This window comes from Lissotriton helveticus, chromosome 2_1, assembly GCF_964261635.1.
Source record: "Lissotriton helveticus chromosome 2_1, aLisHel1.1, whole genome shotgun sequence".
Lineage (NCBI taxonomy): Eukaryota > Metazoa > Chordata > Amphibia > Caudata > Salamandridae > Lissotriton > Lissotriton helveticus.
The window spans coordinates 1,422,680,536-1,422,704,287 of NC_136059.1; positions in this window are offsets into that span (position 1 = coordinate 1,422,680,536).

Genomic DNA, 23,752 nt, shown 5'->3' on the forward strand with positions numbered 1-23,752 from the left:
TTTCATCATAAAATTGATTTTTTGGACTCTACCAAAAATGATTCAAAATGTCATTTGGATCGGGCCTCATGTTGAATAACCACTTTTTAAACCCTCACAGTGACCAAAATTGCCATTTTTACAGAGTTTTGCTTACTCAGAAGCTTCAATTTTGACCAATTTCAGGCACAGAAATGACTTTAAACACACTTATTTTAGTTGAAAAAGTAATAATTCACATCCAACAGTTATTTAAAGTCAAAAGATTAAATATTAAAATTTCATCAATATTGTCCACTTTTTTGAACGTTCGACTGGTCATCTTTTTTCATCATAAAATTGATTTTTTGGACTCTACCAAAAATGAATCAAAATGTCATTTGGATCGGGCCTCATGTTGAATAACCACTTTTTAAACCCTCACAGTGACCAAAATTGCCATTTTTACAGAGTTTTCGCTTACTCAAAGCTTCAATTTCGACCAATTTCAGGCACAGAAAGGACTTTAAACACACTTATTTTAGTTGAAAAAGTAATAATTCACATCCAACAGGTATTTAAAGTCAAAAGATTAAATATTAAAATTTCATCAATATTGACCACTTTTTTGAACGTTCGACTGGTCGGGGGTCATCGTTTTTCATCATAAAATTGATTTTTTTGGACTCTACCAAAAACGATTCAAAATGTCATTTGGATCGGGCCTCATGTTGAATAACCACTTTTTAAACCCTCACAGTGACCAAAATTGCCATTTTTACAGAGTATTCGCTAACTCAGAAGCTTCAATTTTGACCAATTTCAGGCACAGAAATGATTTTAAACACACTTATTTTAGTTGAAAAAGTAATAATTTACATCCAACAGTCATTTAAAGTCAAAAGATTAAATGTTAAAATTTCATCAATATTGACCACTTTTTTGAACGTTCGACTGGTCCGGGGTCATCGTTTTTCATCATAAAATTGATTTTTTGGACTCTACCAAAAATGATTTAAAATGTCATTTGGATCGGGCCTCATGTTGAAAAACCACTTTTTAAACCCTCACAGTGACCAAAATTGCCATTTGTACAGAGTTTTCGCTTACTCAGAAGCTTCAATTTTGACCAATTTCAGGCACAGAAATGACTTTAAACACACGTATTTTAGTTGAAAAAGTAATAATTCACATCCAACAGTCATTTAAAGTCAAAAGATTAAATGTTAAAATGTCATCAACATTGACCACTTTTTTAAACGTTCGACTGGTCCGGTGTCATCGTTTTTCATCATAAAATTGATTTTTTGGATCCTACCAAAAACGATTCAAAATGTCATTTGGATCGGGCCTCATGTAAATAACCACTTTTTAAACCCTCACAGTGACCAAAATTGCCATTTGTACAGAGTTTTCGCTTACTCAGAAGCTTCAATTTTGACCAATTTCAGGCACAGAAATGACTTTAAACACACTTATTTTAGTTGAAAAAGTAAAAATTCACATCCAACAGTCATTTAAAGTCAAACGATTAAATATTAAAATTTCATCAATATTGACAACTTTTTTAAACATTCGACTGGTCCGGGGTCATCGTTTTTCATCATAAAATTGATTTTTTGGACTCTACCAAAAATGATTCAAAATGTAATTTGGATCGGGCCTCATGTTGAATAAACACTTTTTAAACCCTCACAGTGACCAAAATTGCCATTTTTACAGAGTTTTCGCTTACTCAAAGCTTCAATTTTGACCAATTTCAGGCACAGAAATGACTTTAAACACACTTATTTGAGTTGAAAAAGTAATAATTCACATCCAACAGTCATTTAAAGTCAAAAGATTAAATGTTAAAATTTCATCAATATTGCCCACTTTTTTGAACGTTCGACTGGTCATCGTTTTTCATCATAAAATAGATTTTTTGGACTCTACCAAAAATGATTCAAAATGTCATTTGGATCGGGCCTCATGTTGAATAACCACTTTTTAAACCCTCACAGTGACCAAAATTGCCATTTTTACAGAGTTTTGCTTACTCAGAAGCTTCAATTTTGACCAATTTCAGGCACAGAAATGACTTTAAACACACTTATTTTAGTTGAAAAAGTAATAATTCACATCCAACAGTTATTTAAAGTCAAAAGATTCAATATTAAAATTTCATCAATATTGACCACTTTTTTGAACGTTCGACTGGTCCGGGGTCATCTTTTTTCCTCATAAAATTGATTTTTTGGACTCTACCAAAAATGATTCAAAATGTCATTTGGATCGGGCCTCATGTTGAAAAACCACTTTTTAAACCCTCACAGTGACCAAAATTGCCATTTTTACAGAGTTTTGCTTACTCAGAAGCTTCAATTTTGACCAATTTCAGGCACAGAAATGACTTTAAACACACTTATTTTAGTTGAAAAAGTAATAATTCACATCCAACAGTTATTTAAAGTCAAAAGATTAAATATTAAAATTTCATCAATATTGTCCACTTTTTTGAACGTTCGACTGGTCATCTTTTTTCATCATAAAATTGATGTTTTGGACTCTACCAAAAATGAATCAAAATGTCATTTGGATCGGGCCTCATGTTGAATAACCACTTTTTAAACCCTCACAGTGACCAAAATTGCCATTTTTACAGAGTTTTCGCTTACTCAAAGCTTCAATTTTGACCAATTTCAGGCACAGAAATGACTTTAAACACACTTATTTTAGTTGAAAAAGTAATAATTCACATCCAACAGGTATTTAAAGTCAAAAGATTAAATATTAAAATTTCATCAATATTGACCACTTTTTTGAACGTTCGACTGGTCGGGGGTCATCGTTTTTCATCATAAAATTGATTTTTTGGACTCTACCAAAAATTATTCAAAATGTAATTTGGATCGGGCCTCATGTTGAATAACCACTTTTTAAACCCTCACAGTGACCAAAATTGCCATTTTTACAGAGTTTTCGCTTACTCAAAGCTTCAATTTTGACCAATTTCAGGCACAGAAATGACTTTAAACACACTTATTTTAGTTGAAAAAGTAATAATTCACATCCAACAGTCATTTAAAGTCAAAAGATTAAATGTTAAAATGTCATCAATATTGACCACTTTTTTTAACGTTCGACTGGTCGGGGTCATCGTTTTTCATCATAAAATTGATTTTTTGGGACTCTACCAAAAATGATTCAAAATGTCATTTGGATCGGGCCTCATGTTGAATAACCACTTTTTAAACCCTCACAGTGACCAAAATTGCCATTTTTACAGAGCTTTGCTTACTCAGAAGCTTCAATTTTGACCAATTTCAGGCACAGAAATGACTTTAAACACACTTATTTTAGTTGAAAAAGTAATAATTCACATCCAACAGTCATTTAAAGTCAAAAGTTTAAATGTTAAAATTTCATCAATATTGACCACTTTTTTGAACGTTTGACTGGTCCGGGGTCATCGTTTTTCATCATAAAATTGATTTTTTGGACTCTAACAAAAATGATTCAAAACGTCATTTGGATCGGGCCTCATGTTGAATAACCACTTTTTAAACCCTCACAGTGACCAAAATTGCCATTTTTACAGAGTTTTCGCTTACTCAAAGCTTCAATTTTGACCAATTTCAGGCACAGAAATGACTTTAAACACACTTATTTTAGTTGAAAAAGTAATAATTCACATCCAACAGTCATTTAAAGTCAAAAGATTAAATGTTAAAATTTCATCAATATTGCCCACTTTTTTGAACGTTCGACTGGTCATCGTTTTTCATCATAAAATAGATTTTTTGGACTCTACCAAAAATGATTCAAAATGTCATTTGGATCGGGCCTCATGTTGAATAACCACTTTTTAAACCCTCACAGTGACCAAAATTGCCATTTTTACAGAGTTTTGCTTACTCAGAAGCTTCAATTTTGACCAATTTCAGGCACAGAAATGACTTTAAACACACTTATTTTAGTTGAAAAAGTAATAATTCACATCCAACAGTTATTTAAAGTCAAAAGATTCAATATTAAAATTTCATCAATATTGACCACTTTTTTGAACGTTCGACTGGTCCGGGGTCATCTTTTTTCCTCATAAAATTGATTTTTTGGACTCTACCAAAAATGATTCAAAATGTCATTTGGATCGGGCCTCATGTTGAAAAACCACTTTTTAAACCCTCACAGTGACCAAAATTGCCATTTTTACAGAGTTTTGCTTACTCAGAAGCTTCAATTTTGACCAATTTCAGGCACAGAAATGACTTAAAACACACTTATTTTAGTTGAAAAAGTAATAATTCACATCCAACAGTTATTTAAAGTCAAAAGATTAAATATTAAAATTTCATCAATATTGTCCACTTTTTTGAACGTTCGACTGGTCATCTTTTTTCATCATAAAATTGATTTTTTGGACTCTACCAAAAATGAATCAAAATGTCATTTGGATCGGGCCTCATGTTGAATAACCACTTTTTAAACCCTCACAGTGACCAAAATTGCCATTTTTACAGAGTTTTCGCTTACTCAAAGCTTCAATTTTGACCAATTTCAGGCACAGAAATGACTTTAAACACACTTATTTTAGTTGAAAAAGTAATAATTCACATCCAACAGGTATTTAAAGTCAAAAGATTAAATATTAAAATTTCATCAATATTGACCACTTTTTTGAACGTTCGACTGGTCGGGGGTCATCGTTTTTCATCATAAAATTGATTTTTTGGACTCTACCAAAAATGATTCAAAATGTAATTTGGATCGGGCCTCATGTTGAATAACCACTTTTTAAACCCTCACAGTGACCAAAATTGCCATTTTTACAGAGTTTTCGCTTACTCAAAGCTTCAATTTTGACCAATTTCAGGCACAGAAATGACTTTAAACACACTTATTTTAGTTGAAAAAGTAATAATTCACATCCAACAGTCATTTAAAGTCAAAAGATTAAATGTTAAAATGTCATCAATATTGACCACTTTTTTTAACGTTCGACTGGTCGGGGTCATCGTTTTTCATCATAAAATTGATTTTTTGGGACTCTACCAAAAATGATTCAAAATGTCATTTGGATCGGGCCTCATGTTGAATAACCACTTTTTAAACTCTCACAGTGACCAAAATTGCCATTTTTACAGAGCTTTGCTTACTCAGAAGCTTCAATTTTGACCAATTTCAGGCACAGAAATGACTTTAAACACACTTATTTTAGTTGAAAAAGTAATAATTCACATCCAACAGTCATTTAAAGTCAAAAGTTTAAATGTTAAAATTTCATCAATATTGCCCACTTTTTTGAACGTTCGACTGGTCATCGTTTTTCATCATAAAATTGATTTTTTGGACTCTACCAAAAATGATTCAAAATGTCATTTGGATCGGGCCTCATGTTGAATAACCACTTTTTAAACCCTCACAGTGACCAAAATTGCCATTTTTACAGAGTTTTGCTTACTCAGAAGCTTCAATTTTGACCAATTTCAGGCACAGAAATGACTTTAAACACACTTATTTTAGTTGAAAAAGTAATAATTCACATCCAACAGTTATTTAAAGTCAAAAGATTAAATATTAAAATTTCATCAATATTGTCCACTTTTTTGAACGTTCGACTGGTCATCTTTTTTCATCATAAAATTGATTTTTTGGACTCTACCAAAAATGAATCAAAATGTCATTTGGATCGGGCCTCATGTTGAATAACCACTTTTTAAACCCTCACAGTGACCAAAATTGCCATTTTTACAGAGTTTTCGCTTACTCAAAGCTTCAATTTCGACCAATTTCAGGCACAGAAAGGACTTTAAACACACTTATTTTAGTTGAAAAAGTAATAATTCACATCCAACAGGTATTTAAAGTCAAAAGATTAAATATTAAAATTTCATCAATATTGACCACTTTTTTGAACGTTCGACTGGTCGGGGGTCATCGTTTTTCATCATAAAATTGATTTTTTTTGGACTCTACCAAAAACGATTCAAAATGTCATTTGGATCGGGCCTCATGTTGAATAACCACTTTTTAAACCCTCACAGTGACCAAAATTGCCATTTTTACAGAGTATTCGCTAACTCAGAAGCTTCAATTTTGACCAATTTCAGGCACAGAAATGATTTTAAACACACTTATTTTAGTTGAAAAAGTAATAATTTACATCCAACAGTCATTTAAAGTCAAAAGATTAAATGTTAAAATTTCATCAATATTGACCACTTTTTTGAACGTTCGACTGGTCCGGGGTCATCGTTTTTCATCATAAAATTGATTTTTTGGACTCTACCAAAAATGATTTAAAATGTCATTTGGATCGGGCCTCATGTTGAAAAACCACTTTTTAAACCCTCACAGTGACCAAAATTGCCATTTGTACAGAGTTTTCGCTTACTCAGAAGCTTCAATTTTGACCAATTTCAGGCACAGAAATGACTTTAAACACACGTATTTTAGTTGAAAAAGTAATAATTCACATCCAACAGTCATTTAAAGTCAAAAGATTAAATGTTAAAATGTCATCAACATTGACCACTTTTTTAAACGTTCGACTGGTCCGGTGTCATCGTTTTTCATCATAAAATTGATTTTTTGGATCCTACCAAAAACGATTCAAAATGTCATTTGGATCGGGCCTCATGTAAATAACCACTTTTTAAACCCTCACAGTGACCAAAATTGCCATTTGTACAGAGTTTTCGCTTACTCAGAAGCTTCAATTTTGACCAATTTCAGGCACAGAAATGACTTTAAACACACTTATTTTAGTTGAAAAAGTAAAAATTCACATCCAACAGTCATTTAAAGTCAAACGATTAAATATTAAAATTTCATCAATATTGACAACTTTTTTAAACATTCGACTGGTCCGGGGTCATCGTTTTTCATCATAAAATTGATTTTTTGGACTCTACCAAAAATGATTCAAAATGTAATTTGGATCGGGCCTCATGTTGAATAAACACTTTTTAAACCCTCACAGTGACCAAAATTGCCATTTTTACAGAGTTTTCGCTTACTCAAAGCTTCAATTTTGACCAATTTCAGGCACAGAAATGACTTTAAACACACTTATTTGAGTTGAAAAAGTAATAATTCACATCCAACAGTCATTTAAAGTCAAAAGATTAAATGTTAAAATTTCATCAATATTGCCCACTTTTTTGAACGTTCGACTGGTCATCGTTTTTCATCATAAAATAGATTTTTTGGACTCTACCAAAAATGATTCAAAATGTCATTTGGATCGGGCCTCATGTTGAATAACCACTTTTTAAACCCTCACAGTGACCAAAATTGCCATTTTTACAGAGTTTTGCTTACTCAGAAGCTTCAATTTTGACCAATTTCAGGCACAGAAATGACTTTAAACACACTTATTTTAGTTGAAAAAGTAATAATTCACATCCAACAGTTATTTAAAGTCAAAAGATTCAATATTAAAATTTCATCAATATTGACCACTTTTTTGAACGTTCGACTGGTCCGGGGTCATCTTTTTTCCTCATAAAATTGATTTTTTGGACTCTACCAAAAATGATTCAAAATGTCATTTGGATCGGGCCTCATGTTGAAAAACCACTTTTTAAACCCTCACAGTGACCAAAATTGCCATTTTTACAGAGTTTTGCTTACTCAGAAGCTTCAATTTTGACCAATTTCAGGCACAGAAATGACTTTAAACACACTTATTTTAGTTGAAAAAGTAATAATTCACATCCAACAGTTATTTAAAGTCAAAAGATTAAATATTAAAATTTCATCAATATTGTCCACTTTTTTGAACGTTCGACTGGTCATCTTTTTTCATCATAAAATTGATGTTTTGGACTCTACCAAAAATGAATCAAAATGTCATTTGGATCGGGCCTCATGTTGAATAACCACTTTTTAAACCCTCACAGTGACCAAAATTGCCATTTTTACAGAGTTTTCGCTTACTCAAAGCTTCAATTTTGACCAATTTCAGGCACAGAAATGACTTTAAACACACTTATTTTAGTTGAAAAAGTAATAATTCACATCCAACAGGTATTTAAAGTCAAAAGATTAAATATTAAAATTTCATCAATATTGACCACTTTTTTGAACGTTCGACTGGTCGGGGGTCATCGTTTTTCATCATAAAATTGATTTTTTGGACTCTACCAAAAATGATTCAAAATGTAATTTGGATCGGGCCTCATGTTGAATAACCACTTTTTAAACCCTCACAGTGACCAAAATTGCCATTTTTACAGAGTTTTCGCTTACTCAAAGCTTCAATTTTGACCAATTTCAGGCACAGAAATGACTTTAAACACACTTATTTTAGTTGAAAAAGTAATAATTCACATCCAACAGTCATTTAAAGTCAAAAGATTAAATGTTAAAATGTCATCAATATTGACCACTTTTTTTAACGTTCGACTGGTCGGGGTCATCGTTTTTCATCATAAAATTGATTTTTTGGGACTCTACCAAAAATGATTCAAAATGTCATTTGGATCGGGCCTCATGTTGAATAACCACTTTTTAAACCCTCACAGTGACCAAAATTGCCATTTTTACAGAGCTTTGCTTACTCAGAAGCTTCAATTTTGACCAATTTCAGGCACAGAAATGACTTTAAACACACTTATTTTAGTTGAAAAAGTAATAATTCACATCCAACAGTCATTTAAAGTCAAAAGTTTAAATGTTAAAATTTCATCAATATTGCCCACTTTTTTGAACGTTCGACTGGTCATCGTTTTTCATCATAAAATTGATTTTTTGGACTCTACCAAAAATGATTCAAAATGTCATTTGGATCGGGCCTCATGTTGAATAACCACTTTTTAAACCCTCACAGTGACCAAAATTGCCATTTTTACAGAGTTTTGCTTACTCAGAAGCTTCAATTTTGACCAATTTCCGGCACAGAAATGACTTTAAACACACTTATTTTAGTTGAAAAAGTAATAATTCACATCCAACAGTTATTTAAAGTCAAAAGATTAAATATTAAAATTTCATCAATATTGTCCACTTTTTTGAACGTTCGACTGGTCATCTTTTTTCATCATAAAATTGATTTTTTGGACTCTACCAAAAATGAATCAAAATGTCATTTGGATCGGGCCTCATGTTGAATAACCACTTTTTAAACCCTCACAGTGACCAAAATTGCCATTTTTACAGAGTTTTCGCTTACTCAAAGCTTCAATTTCGACCAATTTCAGGCACAGAAATGACTTTAAACACACTTATTTTAGTTGAAAAAGTAATAATTCACATCCAACAGGTATTTAAAGTCAAAAGATTAAATATTAAAATTTCATCAATATTGACCACTTTTTTGAACGTTCGACTGGTCGGGGGTCATCGTTTTTCATCATAAAATTGATTTTTTGGACTCTACCAAAAATGATTCAAAATGTAATTTGGATCGGGCCTCATGTTGAATAACCACTTTTTAAACCCTCACAGTGACCAAAATTGCCATTTTTACAGAGTTTTCGCTTACTCAAAGCTTCAATTTTGACCAATTTCAGGCACAGAAATGACTTTAAACACACTTATTTTAGTTGAAAAAGTAATAATTCACATCCAACAGTCATTTAAAGTCAAAAGATTAAATGTTAAAATGTCATCAATATTGACCACTTTTTTTAACGTTCGACTGGTCGGGGTCATCGTTTTTCATCATAAAATTGATTTTTTGGGACTCTACCAAAAATGATTCAAAATGTCATTTGGATCGGGCCTCATGTTGAATAACCACTTTTTAAACCCTCACAGTGACCAAAATTGCCATTTTTACAGAGCTTTGATTACTCAGAAGCTTCAATTTTGACCAATTTCAGGCACAGAAATGACTTTAAACACACTTATTTTAGTTGAAAAAGTAATAATTCACATCCAACAGTCATTTAAAGTCAAAAGTTTAAATGTTAAAATTTCATCAATATTGCCCACTTTTTTGAACGTTCGACTGGTCATCGTTTTTCATCATAAAATTGATTTTTTGGACTCTACCAAAAATGATTCAAAATGTCATTTGGATCGGGCCTCATGTTGAATAACCACTTTTTAAACCCTCACAGTGACCAAAATTGCCATTTTTACAGAGTTTTGCTTACTCAGAAGCTTCAATTTTGACCAATTTCAGGCACAGAAATGACTTTAAACACACTTATTTTAGTTGAAAAAGTAATAATTCACATCCAACAGTTATTTAAAGTCAAAAGATTAAATATTAAAATTTCATCAATATTGTCCACTTTTTTGAACGTTCGACTGGTCATCTTTTTTCATCATAAAATTGATTTTTTGGACTCTACCAAAAATGAATCAAAATGTCATTTGGATCGGGCCTCATGTTGAATAACCACTTTTTAAACCCTCACAGTGACCAAAATTGCCATTTTTACAGAGTTTTCGCTTACTCAAAGCTTCAATTTCGACCAATTTCAGGCACAGAAAGGACTTTAAACACACTTATTTTAGTTGAAAAAGTAATAATTCACATCCAACAGGTATTTAAAGTCAAAAGATTAAATATTAAAATTTCATCAATATTGACCACTTTTTTGAACGTTCGACTGGTCGGGGGTCATCGTTTTTCATCATAAAATTGATTTTTTTGGACTCTACCAAAAACGATTCAAAATGTCATTTGGATCGGGCCTCATGTTGAATAACCACTTTTTAAACCCTCACAGTGACCAAAATTGCCATTTTTACAGAGTATTCGCTAACTCAGAAGCTTCAATTTTGACCAATTTCAGGCACAGAAATGATTTTAAACACACTTATTTTAGTTGAAAAAGTAATAATTTACATCCAACAGTCATTTAAAGTCAAAAGATTAAATGTTAAAATTTCATCAATATTGACCACTTTTTTGAACGTTCGACTGGTCCGGGGTCATCGTTTTTCATCATAAAATTGATTTTTTGGACTCTACCAAAAATGATTTAAAATGTCATTTGGATCGGGCCTCATGTTGAAAAACCACTTTTTAAACCCTCACAGTGACCAAAATTGCCATTTGTACAGAGTTTTCGCTTACTCAGAAGCTTCAATTTTGACCAATTTCAGGCACAGAAATGACTTTAAACACACGTATTTTAGTTGAAAAAGTAATAATTCACATCCAACAGTCATTTAAAGTCAAAAGATTAAATGTTAAAATGTCATCAACATTGACCACTTTTTTAAACGTTCGACTGGTCCGGTGTCATCGTTTTTCATCATAAAATTGATTTTTTGGATCCTACCAAAAACGATTCAAAATGTCATTTGGATCGGGCCTCATGTAAATAACCACTTTTTAAACCCTCACAGTGACCAAAATTGCCATTTGTACAGAGTTTTCGCTTACTCAGAAGCTTCAATTTTGACCAATTTCAGGCACAGAAATGACTTTAAACACACTTATTTTAGTTGAAAAAGTAAAAATTCACATCCAACAGTCATTTAAAGTCAAACGATTAAATATTAAAATTTCATCAATATTGACAACTTTTTTAAACATTCGACTGGTCCGGGGTCATCGTTTTTCATCATAAAATTGATTTTTTGGACTCTACCAAAAATGATTCAAAATGTAATTTGGATCGGGCCTCATGTTGAATAAACACTTTTTAAACCCTCACAGTGACCAAAATTGCCATTTTTACAGAGTTTTCGCTTACTCAAAGCTTCAATTTTGACCAATTTCAGGCACAGAAATGACTTTAAACACACTTATTTGAGTTGAAAAAGTAATAATTCACATCCAACAGTCATTTAAAGTCAAAAGATTAAATGTTAAAATTTCATCAATATTGCCCACTTTTTTGAACGTTCGACTGGTCATCGTTTTTCATCATAAAATAGATTTTTTGGACTCTACCAAAAATGATTCAAAATGTCATTTGGATCGGGCCTCATGTTGAATAACCACTTTTTAAACCCTCACAGTGACCAAAATTGCCATTTTTACAGAGTTTTGCTTACTCAGAAGCTTCAATTTTGACCAATTTCAGGCACAGAAATGACTTTAAACACACTTATTTTAGTTGAAAAAGTAATAATTCACATCCAACAGTTATTTAAAGTCAAAAGATTCAATATTAAAATTTCATCAATATTGACCACTTTTTTGAACGTTCGACTGGTCCGGGGTCATCTTTTTTCCTCATAAAATTGATTTTTTGGACTCTACCAAAAATGATTCAAAATGTCATTTGGATCGGGCCTCATGTTGAAAAACCACTTTTTAAACCCTCACAGTGACCAAAATTGCCATTTTTACAGAGTTTTGCTTACTCAGAAGCTTCAATTTTGACCAATTTCAGGCACAGAAATGACTTTAAACACACTTATTTTAGTTGAAAAAGTAATAATTCACATCCAACAGTTATTTAAAGTCAAAAGATTAAATATTAAAATTTCATCAATATTGTCCACTTTTTTGAACGTTCGACTGGTCATCTTTTTTCATCATAAAATTGATGTTTTGGACTCTACCAAAAATGAATCAAAATGTCATTTGGATCGGGCCTCATGTTGAATAACCACTTTTTAAACCCTCACAGTGACCAAAATTGCCATTTTTACAGAGTTTTCGCTTACTCAAAGCTTCAATTTTGACCAATTTCAGGCACAGAAATGACTTTAAACACACTTATTTTAGTTGAAAAAGTAATAATTCACATCCAACAGGTATTTAAAGTCAAAAGATTAAATATTAAAATTTCATCAATATTGACCACTTTTTTGAACGTTCGACTGGTCGGGGGTCATCGTTTTTCATCATAAAATTGATTTTTTGGACTCTACCAAAAATGATTCAAAATGTAAATTGGATCGGGCCTCATGTTGAATAACCACTTTTTAAACCCTCACAGTGACCAAAATTGCCATTTTTACAGAGTTTTCGCTTACTCAAAGCTTCAATTTTGACCAATTTCAGGCACAGAAATGACTTTAAACACACTTATTTTAGTTGAAAAAGTAATAATTCACATCCAACAGTCATTTAAAGTCAAAAGATTAAATGTTAAAATGTCATCAATATTGACCACTTTTTTTAACGTTCGACTGGTCGGGGTCATCGTTTTTCATCATAAAATTGATTTTTTGGGACTCTACCAAAAATGATTCAAAATGTCATTTGGATCGGGCCTCATGTTGAATAACCACTTTTTAAACCCTCACAGTGACCAAAATTGCCATTTTTACAGAGCTTTGCTTACTCAGAAGCTTCAATTTTGACCAATTTCAGGCACAGAAATGACTTTAAACACACTTATTTTAGTTGAAAAAGTAATAATTCACATCCAACAGTCATTTAAAGTCAAAAGTTTAAATGTTAAAATTTCATCAATATTGCCCACTTTTTTGAACGTTCGACTGGTCATCGTTTTTCATCATAAAATTGATTTTTTGGACTCTACCAAAAATGATTCAAAATGTCATTTGGATCGGGCCTCATGTTGAATAACCACTTTTTAAACCCTCACAGTGACCAAAATTGCCATTTTTACAGAGTTTTGCTTACTCAGAAGCTTCAATTTTGACCAATTTCAGGCACAGAAATGACTTTAAACACACTTATTTTAGTTGAAAAAGTAATAATTCACATCCAACAGTTATTTAAAGTCAAAAGATTAAATATTAAAATTTCATCAATATTGTCCACTTTTTTGAACGTTCGACTGGTCATCTTTTTTCATCATAAAATTGATTTTTTGGACTCTACCAAAAATGAATCAAAATGTCATTTGGATCGGGCCTCATGTTGAATAACCACTTTTTAAACCCTCACAGTGACCAAAATTGCCATTTTTACAGAGTTTTCGCTTACTCAAAGCTTCAATTTCGACCAATTTCAGGCACAGAAATGACTTTAAACACACTTATTTTAGTTGAAAAAGTAATAATTCACATCCAACAGGTATTTAAAGTCAAAAGATTAAATATTAAAATTTCATCAATATTGACCACTTTTTTGAACGTTCGACTGGTCGGGGGTCATCGTTTTTCATCATAAAATTGATTTTTTGGACTCTACCAAAAATGATTCAAAATGTAATTTGGATCGGGCCTCATGTTGAATAACCACTTTTTAAACCCTCACAGTGACCAAAATTGCCATTTTTACAGAGTTTTCGCTTACTCAAAGCTTCAATTTTGACCAATTTCAGGCACAGAAATGACTTTAAACACACTTATTTTAGTTGAAAAAGTAATAATTCACATCCAACAGTCATTTAAAGTAAAAAGATTAAATGTTAAAATGTCATCAATATTGACCACTTTTTTTAACGTTCGACTGGTCGGGGTCATCGTTTTTCATCATAAAATTGATTTTTTGGGACTCTACCAAAAATGATTCAAAATGTCATTTGGATCGGGCCTCATGTTGAATAACCACTTTTTAAACCCTCACAGTGACCAAAATTGCCATTTTTACAGAGCTTTGCTTACTCAGAAGCTTCAATTTTGACCAATTTCAGGCACAGAAATGACTTTAAACACACTTATTTTAGTTGAAAAAGTAATAATTCACATCCAACAGTCATTTAAAGTCAAAAGTTTAAATGTTAAAATTTCATCAATATTGCCCACTTTTTTGAACGTTCGACTGGTCATCGTTTTTCATCATAAAATTGATTTTTTGGACTCTACCAAAAATGATTCAAAATGTCATTTGGATCGGGCCTCATGTTGAATAACCACTTTTTAAACCCTCACAGTGACCAAAATTGCCATTTTTACAGAGTTTTGCTTACTCAGAAGCTTCAATTTTGACCAATTTCAGGCACAGAAATGACTTTAAACACACTTATTTTAGTTGAAAAAGTAATAATTCACATCCAACAGTTATTTAAAGTCAAAAGATTAAATATTAAAATTTCATCAATATTGTCCACTTTTTTGAACGTTCGACTGGTCATCTTTTTTCATCATAAAATTGATTTTTTGGACTCTACCAAAAATGAATCAAAATGTCATTTGGATCGGGCCTCATGTTGAATAACCACTTTTTAAACCCTCACAGTGACCAAAATTGCCATTTTTACAGAGTTTTCGCTTACTCAAAGCTTCAATTTCGACCAATTTCAGGCACAGAAAGGACTTTAAACACACTTATTTTAGTTGAAAAAGTAATAATTCACATCCAACAGGTATTTAAAGTCAAAAGATTAAATATTAAAATTTCATCAATATTGACCACGTTTTTGAACGTTCGACTGGTCGGGGGTCATCGTTTTTCATCATAAAATTGATTTTTTTGGACTCTACCAAAAACGATTCAAAATGTCATTTGGATCGGGCCTCATGTTGAATAACCACTTTTTAAACCCTCACAGTGACCAAAATTGCCATTTTTACAGAGTATTCGCTAACTCAGAAGCTTCAATTTTAACCAATTTCAGGCACAGAAATGATTTTAAACACACTTATTTTAGTTGAAAAAGTAATAATTTACATCCAACAGTCATTTAAAGTCAAAAGATTAAATGTTAAAATTTCATCAATATTGACCACTTTTTTGAACGTTCGACTGGTCCGGGGTCATCGTTTTTCAATATAAAATTGATTTTTTGGACTCTACCAAAAATGATTTAAAATGTCATTTGGATCGGGCCTCATGTTGAAAAACCACTTTTTAAACCCTCACAGTGACCAAAATTGCCATTTGTACAGAGTTTTCGCTTACTCAGAAGCTTCAATTTTGACCAATTTCAGGCACAGAAATGACTTTAAACACACGTATTTTAGTTGAAAAAGTAATAATTCACATCCAACAGTCATTTAAAGTCAAAAGATTAAATGTTAAAATGTCATCAACATTGACCACTTTTTTAAACGTTCGACTGGTCCGGTGTCATCGTTTTTCATCATAAAATTGATTTTTTGGATCCTACCAAAAACGATTCAAAATGTCATTTGGATCGGGCCTCATGTAAATAACCACTTTTTAAACCCTCACAGTGACCAAAATTGCCATTTGTACAGAGTTTTCGCTTACTCAGAAGCTTCAATTTTGACCAATTTCAGGCACAGAAATGACTTTAAACACACTTATTTTAGTTGAAAAAGTAAAAATTCACATCCAACAGTCATTTAAAGTCAAACGATTAAATATTAAAATTTCATCAATATTGACAACTTTTTTAAACATTCGACTGGTCCGGGGTCATCGTTTTTCATCATAAAATTGATTTTTTGGACTCTACCAAAAATGATTCAAAATGTAATTTGGATCGGGCCTCATGTTGAATAAACACTTTTTAAACCCTCACAGTGACCAAAATTGCCATTTTTACAGAGTTTTCGCTTACTCAAAGCTTCAATTTTGACCAATTTCAGGCACAGAAATGACTTTAAACACACTTATTTGAGTTGAAAAAGTAATAATTCACATCCAACAGTCATTTAAAGTCAAAAGATTAAATGTTAAAATTTCATCAATATTGCCCACTTTTTTGAACGTTCGACTGGTCATCGTTTTTCATCATAAAATAGATTTTTTGGACTCTACCAAAAATGATTCAAAATGTCATTTGGATCGGGCCTCATGTTGAATAACCACTTTTTAAACCCTCACAGTGACCAAAATTGCCATTTTTACAGAGTTTTGCTTACTCAGAAGCTTCAATTTTGACCAATTTCAGGCACAGAAATGACTTTAAACACACTTATTTTAGTTGAAAAAGTAATAATTCACATCCAACAGTTATTTAAAGTCAAAAGATTCAATATTAAAATTTCATCAATATTGACCACTTTTTTGAACGTTCGACTGGTCCGGGGTCATCTTTTTTCCTCATAAAATTGATTTTTTTGGACTCTACCAAAAATGATTCAAAATGTCATTTGGATCGGGCCTCATGTTGAAAAACCACTTTTTAAACCCTCACAGTGACCAAAATTGCCATTTTTACAGAGTTTTGCTTACTCAGAAGCTTCAATTTTGACCAATTTCAGGCACAGAAATGACTTTAAACACACTTATTTTAGTTGAAAAAGTAATAATTCACATCCAACAGTTATTTAAGTCAAAAGATTAAATATTAAAATTTCATCAATATTGTCCACTTTTTTGAACGTTCGACTGGTCATCTTTTTTCATCATAAAATTGATGTTTTGGACTCTACCAAAAATGAATCAAAATGTCATTTGGATCGGGCCTCATGTTGAATAACCACTTTTTAAACCCTCACAGTGACTAAAATTGCCATTTTTACAGAGTTTTCGCTTACTCAAAGCTTCAATTTTGACCAATTTCAGGCACAGAAATGACTTTAAACACACTTATTTTAGTTGAAAAAGTAATAATTCACATCCAACAGGTATTTAAAGTCAAAAGATTAAATATTAAAATTTCATCAATATTGACCACTTTTTTGAACGTTCGACTGGTCGGGGGTCATCGTTTTTCATCATAAAATTGATTTTTTGGACTCTACCAAAAATGATTCAAAATGTAATTTGGATCGGGCCTCATGTTGAATAACCACTTTTTAAACCCTCACAGTGACCAAAATTGCCATTTTTACAGAGTTTTCGCTTACTCAAAGCTTCAATTTTGACCAATTTCAGGCACAGAAATGACTTTAAACACACTTATTTTAGTTGAAAAAGTAATAATTCACATCCAACAGTCATTTAAAGTCAAAAGATTAAATGTTAAAATGTCATCAATATTGACCACTTTTTTTAACGTTCGACTGGTCGGGGTCATCGTTTTTCATCATAAAATTGATTTTTTGGGACTCTACCAAAAATGATTCAAAATGTCATTTGGATCGGGCCTCATGTTGAATAACCACTTTTTAAACCCTCACAGTGACCAAAATTGCCATTTTTACAGAGCTTTGCTTACTCAGAAGCTTCAATTTTGACCAATTTCAGGCACAGAAATGACTTTAAACACACTTATTTTAGTTGAAAAAGTAATAATTCACATCCAACAGTCATTTAAAGTCAAAAGTTTAAATGTTAAAATTTCATCAATATTGCCCACTTTTTTGAACGTTCGACTGGTCATCGTTTTTCATCATAAAATTGATTTTTTGGACTCTACCAAAAATGATTCAAAATGTCATTTGGATCGGGCCTCATGTTGAATAACCACTTTTTAAACCCTCACAGTGACCAAAATTGCCATTTTTACAGAGTTTTGCTTACTCAGAAGCTTCAATTTTGACCAATTTCAGGCACAGAAATGACTTTAAACACACTTATTTTAGTTGAAAAAGTAATAATTCACATCCAACAGTTATTTAAAGTCAAAAGATTAAATATTAAAATTTCATCAATATTGTCCACTTTTTTGAACGTTCGACTGGTCATCTTTTTTCATCATAAAATTGATTTTTTGGACTCTACCAAAAATGAATCAAAATGTCATTTGGATCGGGCCTCATGTTGAATAACCACTTTTTAAACCCTCACAGTGACCAAAATTGCCATTTTTACAGAGTTTTCGCTTACTCAAAGCTTCAATTTCGACCAATTTCAGGCACAGAAATGACTTTAAACACACTTATTTTAGTTGAAAAAGTAATAATTCACATCCAACAGGTATTTAAAGTCAAAAGATTAAATATTAAAATTTCATCAATATTGACCACTTTTTTGAACGTTCGACTGGTCGGGGGTCATCGTTTTTCATCATAAAATTGATTTTTTTGGACTCTACCAAAAACGATTCAAAATGTCATTTGGATCGGGCCTCATGTTGAATAACCACTTTTTAAACCCTCACAGTGACCAAAATTGCCATTTTTACAGAGTATTCGCTAACTCAGAAGCTTCAATTTTGACCAATTTCAGGCACAGAAATGATTTTAAACACACTTATTTTAGTTGAAAAAGTAATAATTTACATCCAACAGTCATTTAAAGTCAAAAGATTAAATGTTAAAATTTCATCAATATTGACCACTTTTTTGAACGTTCGACTGGTCCGGGGTCATCGTTTTTCATCATAAAATTGATTTTTTGGACTCTACCAAAAATGATTTAAAATGTCATTTGGATCGGGCCTCATGTTGAAAAACCACTTTTTAAACCCTCACAGTGACCAAAATTGCCATTTGTACAGAGTTTTCGCTTACTCAGAAGCTTCAATTTTGACCAATTTCAGGCACAGAAATGACTTTAAACACACGTATTTTAGTTGAAAAAGTAATAATTCACATCCAACAGTCATTTAAAGTCAAAAGATTAAATGTTAAAATTTCATCAACATTGACCACTTTTTTAAACGTTCGACTGGTCCGGTGTCATCGTTTTTCATCATAAAATTGATTTTTTGGATCCTACCAAAAACGATTCAAAATGTCATTTGGATCGGGCCTCATGTAAATAACCACTTTTTAAACCCTCACAGTGACCAAAATTGCCATTTGTACAGAGTTTTCGCTTACTCAGAAGCTTCAATTTTGACCAATTTCAGGCACAGAAATGACTTTAAACACACTTATTTTAGTTGAAAAAGTAAAAATTCACATCCAACAGTCATTTAAAGTCAAACGATTAAATATTAAAATTTCATCAATATTGACAACTTTTTTAAACATTCGACTGGTCCGGGGTCATCGTTTTTCATCATAAAATTGATTTTTTGGACTCTACCAAAAATGATTCAAAATGTAATTTGGATCGGGCCTCATGTTGAATAAACACTTTTTAAACCCTCACAGTGACCAAAATTGCCATTTTTACAGAGTTTTCGCTTACTCAAAGCTTCAATTTTGACCAATTTCAGGCACAGAAATGACTTTAAACACACTTATTTGAGTTGAAAAAGTAATAATTCACATCCAACAGTCATTTAAAGTCAAAAGATTAAATGTTAAAATTTCATCAATATTGACCACTTTTTTTAACGTTTTACTGCTCGGGGTCATCGTTTTTCATCATAAAATTGATTTTTTGGGACTCTACCAAAAATGATTCAAAATGTCATTTGGATTGGGCCTCATGTTGAATAACCACTTTTTAAACCCTCACAGTGACCAAAATTGCCATTTTTACAGAGTTTTGCTTACTCAGAAGCTTCAATTTTGACCAATTTCAGGCACAGAAATGACTTTAAACACACTTATTTTAGTTGAAAAAGTAATAATTCACATCCAACAGTCATTTAAAGTCAAAAGTTTAAATGTTAAAATTTCATCAATATTGCCCACTTTTTTGAACGTTCGACTGGTCATCGTTTTTCATCATAAAATTGATTTTTTGGACTCTACCAAAAATGATTCAAAATGTCATTTGGATCGGGCCTCATGTTAAATAACCACTTTTTAAACCCTCACAGTGACCAAAATTGCCATTTTTACAGAGTTTTCGCTTACTCAATCTTCAATTTTGACCAATTTCAGGCACAGAATTGACTTTAAACACACTTATTTTAGTTGAAAAAGTAATAATTCACATCCAACAGTCATTTAAAGTCAAAAGATTAAATGTTAAAATTTCATCAATATTGACCACTTTTTTGAACGTTCGACTGGTCCGGGGTTATCTTTTTTCCTCATAAAATTGATTTTTTGGACTCTACCAAAAATGATTCAAAATGTCATTTGGATCGGGCCTCATGTTGAAAAACCACTTTTTAAACCCTCACAGTGACAAAAATTGCCATTTTTACAGAGTTTTGCTTACTCAGAAGCTTCAATTTTGACCAATTTCAGGCACAGAAATGACTTTAAACACACTTATTTTAGTTGAAAAAGTAATAATTCATATCCAACAGTTATTTAAAGTCAAAAGATTAAATATTAACATTTCATCAATATTGTCCACTTTTTTGAACGTTCGACTGGTCATCTTTTTTCATCATAAAATTGATTTTTTGGACTCTACCAAAAATGAATCAAAATGTCATTTGGATCGGGCCTCATGTTGAATAACCACTTTTTAAACCCTCACAGTGACCAAAATTGCCATTTTTACAGAGTTTTCGCTTACTCAAAGCTTCAATTTTGACCAATTTCAGGCACAGAAATGACTTTAAACACACTTATTTTAGTTGAAAAAGTAATAATTCACATCCAACAGGTATTTAAAGTCAAAAGATTAAATATTAAAATTTCATCAATATTGACCACTTTTTTGAACGTTCGACTGGTCGGGGGTCATCGTTTTTCATCATAAAATTGATTTTTTGGACTCTACCAAAAATGATTCAAAATGTAATTTGGATCGGGCCTCATGTTGAATAACCACTTTTTAAACCCTCACAGTGACCAAAATTGCCATTTTTACAGAGTTTTCGCTTACTCAAAGCTTCAATTTTGACCAATTTTAGGCACAGAAATGACTTTAAACACACTTATTTTAGTTGAAAAAGTAATAATTCACATCCAACAGTCATTTAAAGTCAAAAGATTAAATGTTAAAATGTCATCAATATTGACCACTTTTTTTAACGTTCGACTGGTCGGGGTCATCGTTTTTCATCATAAAATTGATTTTTTGGGACTCTACCAAAAATGATTCAAAATGTCATTTGGATCGGGCCTCATGTTGAATAACCACTTTTTAAACCCTCACAGTGACCAAAATTGCCATTTTTACAGAGCTTTGCTTACTCAGAAGCTTCAATTTTGACCAATTTCAGGCACAGAAATGACTTTAAACACACTTATTTTAGTTGAAAAAGTAATAATTCACATCCAACAGTCATTTAAAGTCAAAAGTTTAAATGTTAAAATTTCATCAATATTGCCCACTTTTTTGAACGTTCGACTGGTCATCGTTTTTCATCATAAAATTGATTTTTTGGACTCTACCAAAAATGATTCAAAATGTCATTTGGATCGGGCCTCATGTTGAATAACCACTTTTTAAACCCTCACAGTGACCAAAATTGCCATTTTTACAGAGTTTTCGCTTACTCAATCTTCAATTTTGACCAATTTCAGGCACAGAAATGACTTTAAACACACTTATTTTAGTTGAAAAAGTAATATTTCACATCCAACAGTTATTTGAAGTCAAAAGATTCAATATTAAAATTTCATCAATATTGACCACTTTTTTGAACGTTCGACTGGTCCGGGGTCATCTTTTTTCCTCATAAAATTGATTTTTTGGACTCTACCAAAAATGATTCAAAATGTCATTTGGATCGGGCCTCATGTTGAAAAACCACTTTTTAAACCCTCACAGTGACCAAAATTGCCATTTTTACAGAGTTTTGCTTACTCAGAAGCTTCAATTTTGACCAATTTCAGGCACAGAAATGACTTTAAACACACTTATTTTAGTTGAAAAAGTAATAATTCACATCCAACAGTTATTTAAAGTCAAAAGATTAAATATTAAAATGTCATCAATATTGTCCACTTTTTTGAACGTTCGACTGGTCATCTTTTTTCATCATAAAATTGATTTTTTGGACTCTACCAAAAATAAATCAAAATGTCATTTGGATCGGGCCTCATGTTGAATAACCACTTTTTAAACCCTCACAGTGACCAAAATTGCCATTTTTACAGAGTTTTCGCTTACTCAAAGCTTCAATTTCGACCAATTTCAGGCACAGAAATGACTTTAAACACACTTATTTTAGTTGAAAAAGTAATAATTCACATCCAACAGGTATTTAAAGTCAAAAGATTAAATATTAAAATTTCATCAATATTGACCACTTTTTTGAACGTTCGACTGGTCGGGGGTCATCGTTTTTCATCATAAAATTGATTTTTTTGGACTCTACCAAAAATGATTCAAAATGTCATTTGGATCGGGCCTCATGTTGAATAACCACTTTTTAAACCCTCATAGTGACCAAAATTGCAATTTTTAAAGAATTTTGCTTACTCAGAAGCTTCAATTTTGACCAATTTCAGGCACAGAAATGACTTTAAACACACTTATTTTAGTTGAAAAAGTAATAATTCACATCCAACAGTCATTTAAAGTCAAAAGATTAAATGTTAAAATTTCATCAATATTGACCACTTTTTTGAACGTTCGACTGGTCCGGGGTCATCGTTTTTCATCATAAAATTGATTTTTTGGACCCTACAAAAAACGATTCAAAATGTCATTTGGATCGGGCCTCATGTTGAATAACCACTTTTTAAACCCTCACAGTGACCAAAATTGCCATTTTTACAGAGTATTCGCTTACTCAGAAGCTTCAATTTTGACCAATTTCAGGCACAGAAATGATTTTAAACACACTTATTTTAGTTGAAAAAGTAATAATTTACATCCAACAGTCATTTAAAGTCAAAAGATTAAATGTTAAAATTTCATCAATATTGACCACTTTTTTGAACGTTCGACTGGTCCGGGGTCATCGTTTTTCATCATAAAATTGATTTTTTGGACTCTGCCAAAAATGATTCAAAATGTCATTTGGATCGGGCCTCATGTTGAAAAACCACTTTTTAAACCCTCACAGTGACCAAAATTGCCATTTTTACAGAGTTTTGCTTACTCAGATGCTTCAATTTTGATCAATTTCAGGCACAGAAATGACTTTAAACACACTTATTTTAGTTGAAAAAGTAATAATTCACATCCAACCGTCATTTAAAGTCAAAAGATTAAATGTTAAAATTTCATCAATATTGACCACTTTTTTGAACGTTCGACTGGTCCGGTGTCATCGTTTTTCATCATAAAATTGATTTTTTGGACCCTACCAAAAACGATTCAAAATGTCATTTGGATCGGGCCTCATGTTGAATAACCACTTTTTAAACCCTCACAGTGACCAAAATTGCCTTTTGCACAGAGTTTTCGCTTACTCAGAAGCTTCAATTTTGACCAATTTCAGGCACAGAAATGACTTTAAACACACGTATTTTAGTTGAAAAAGTAATA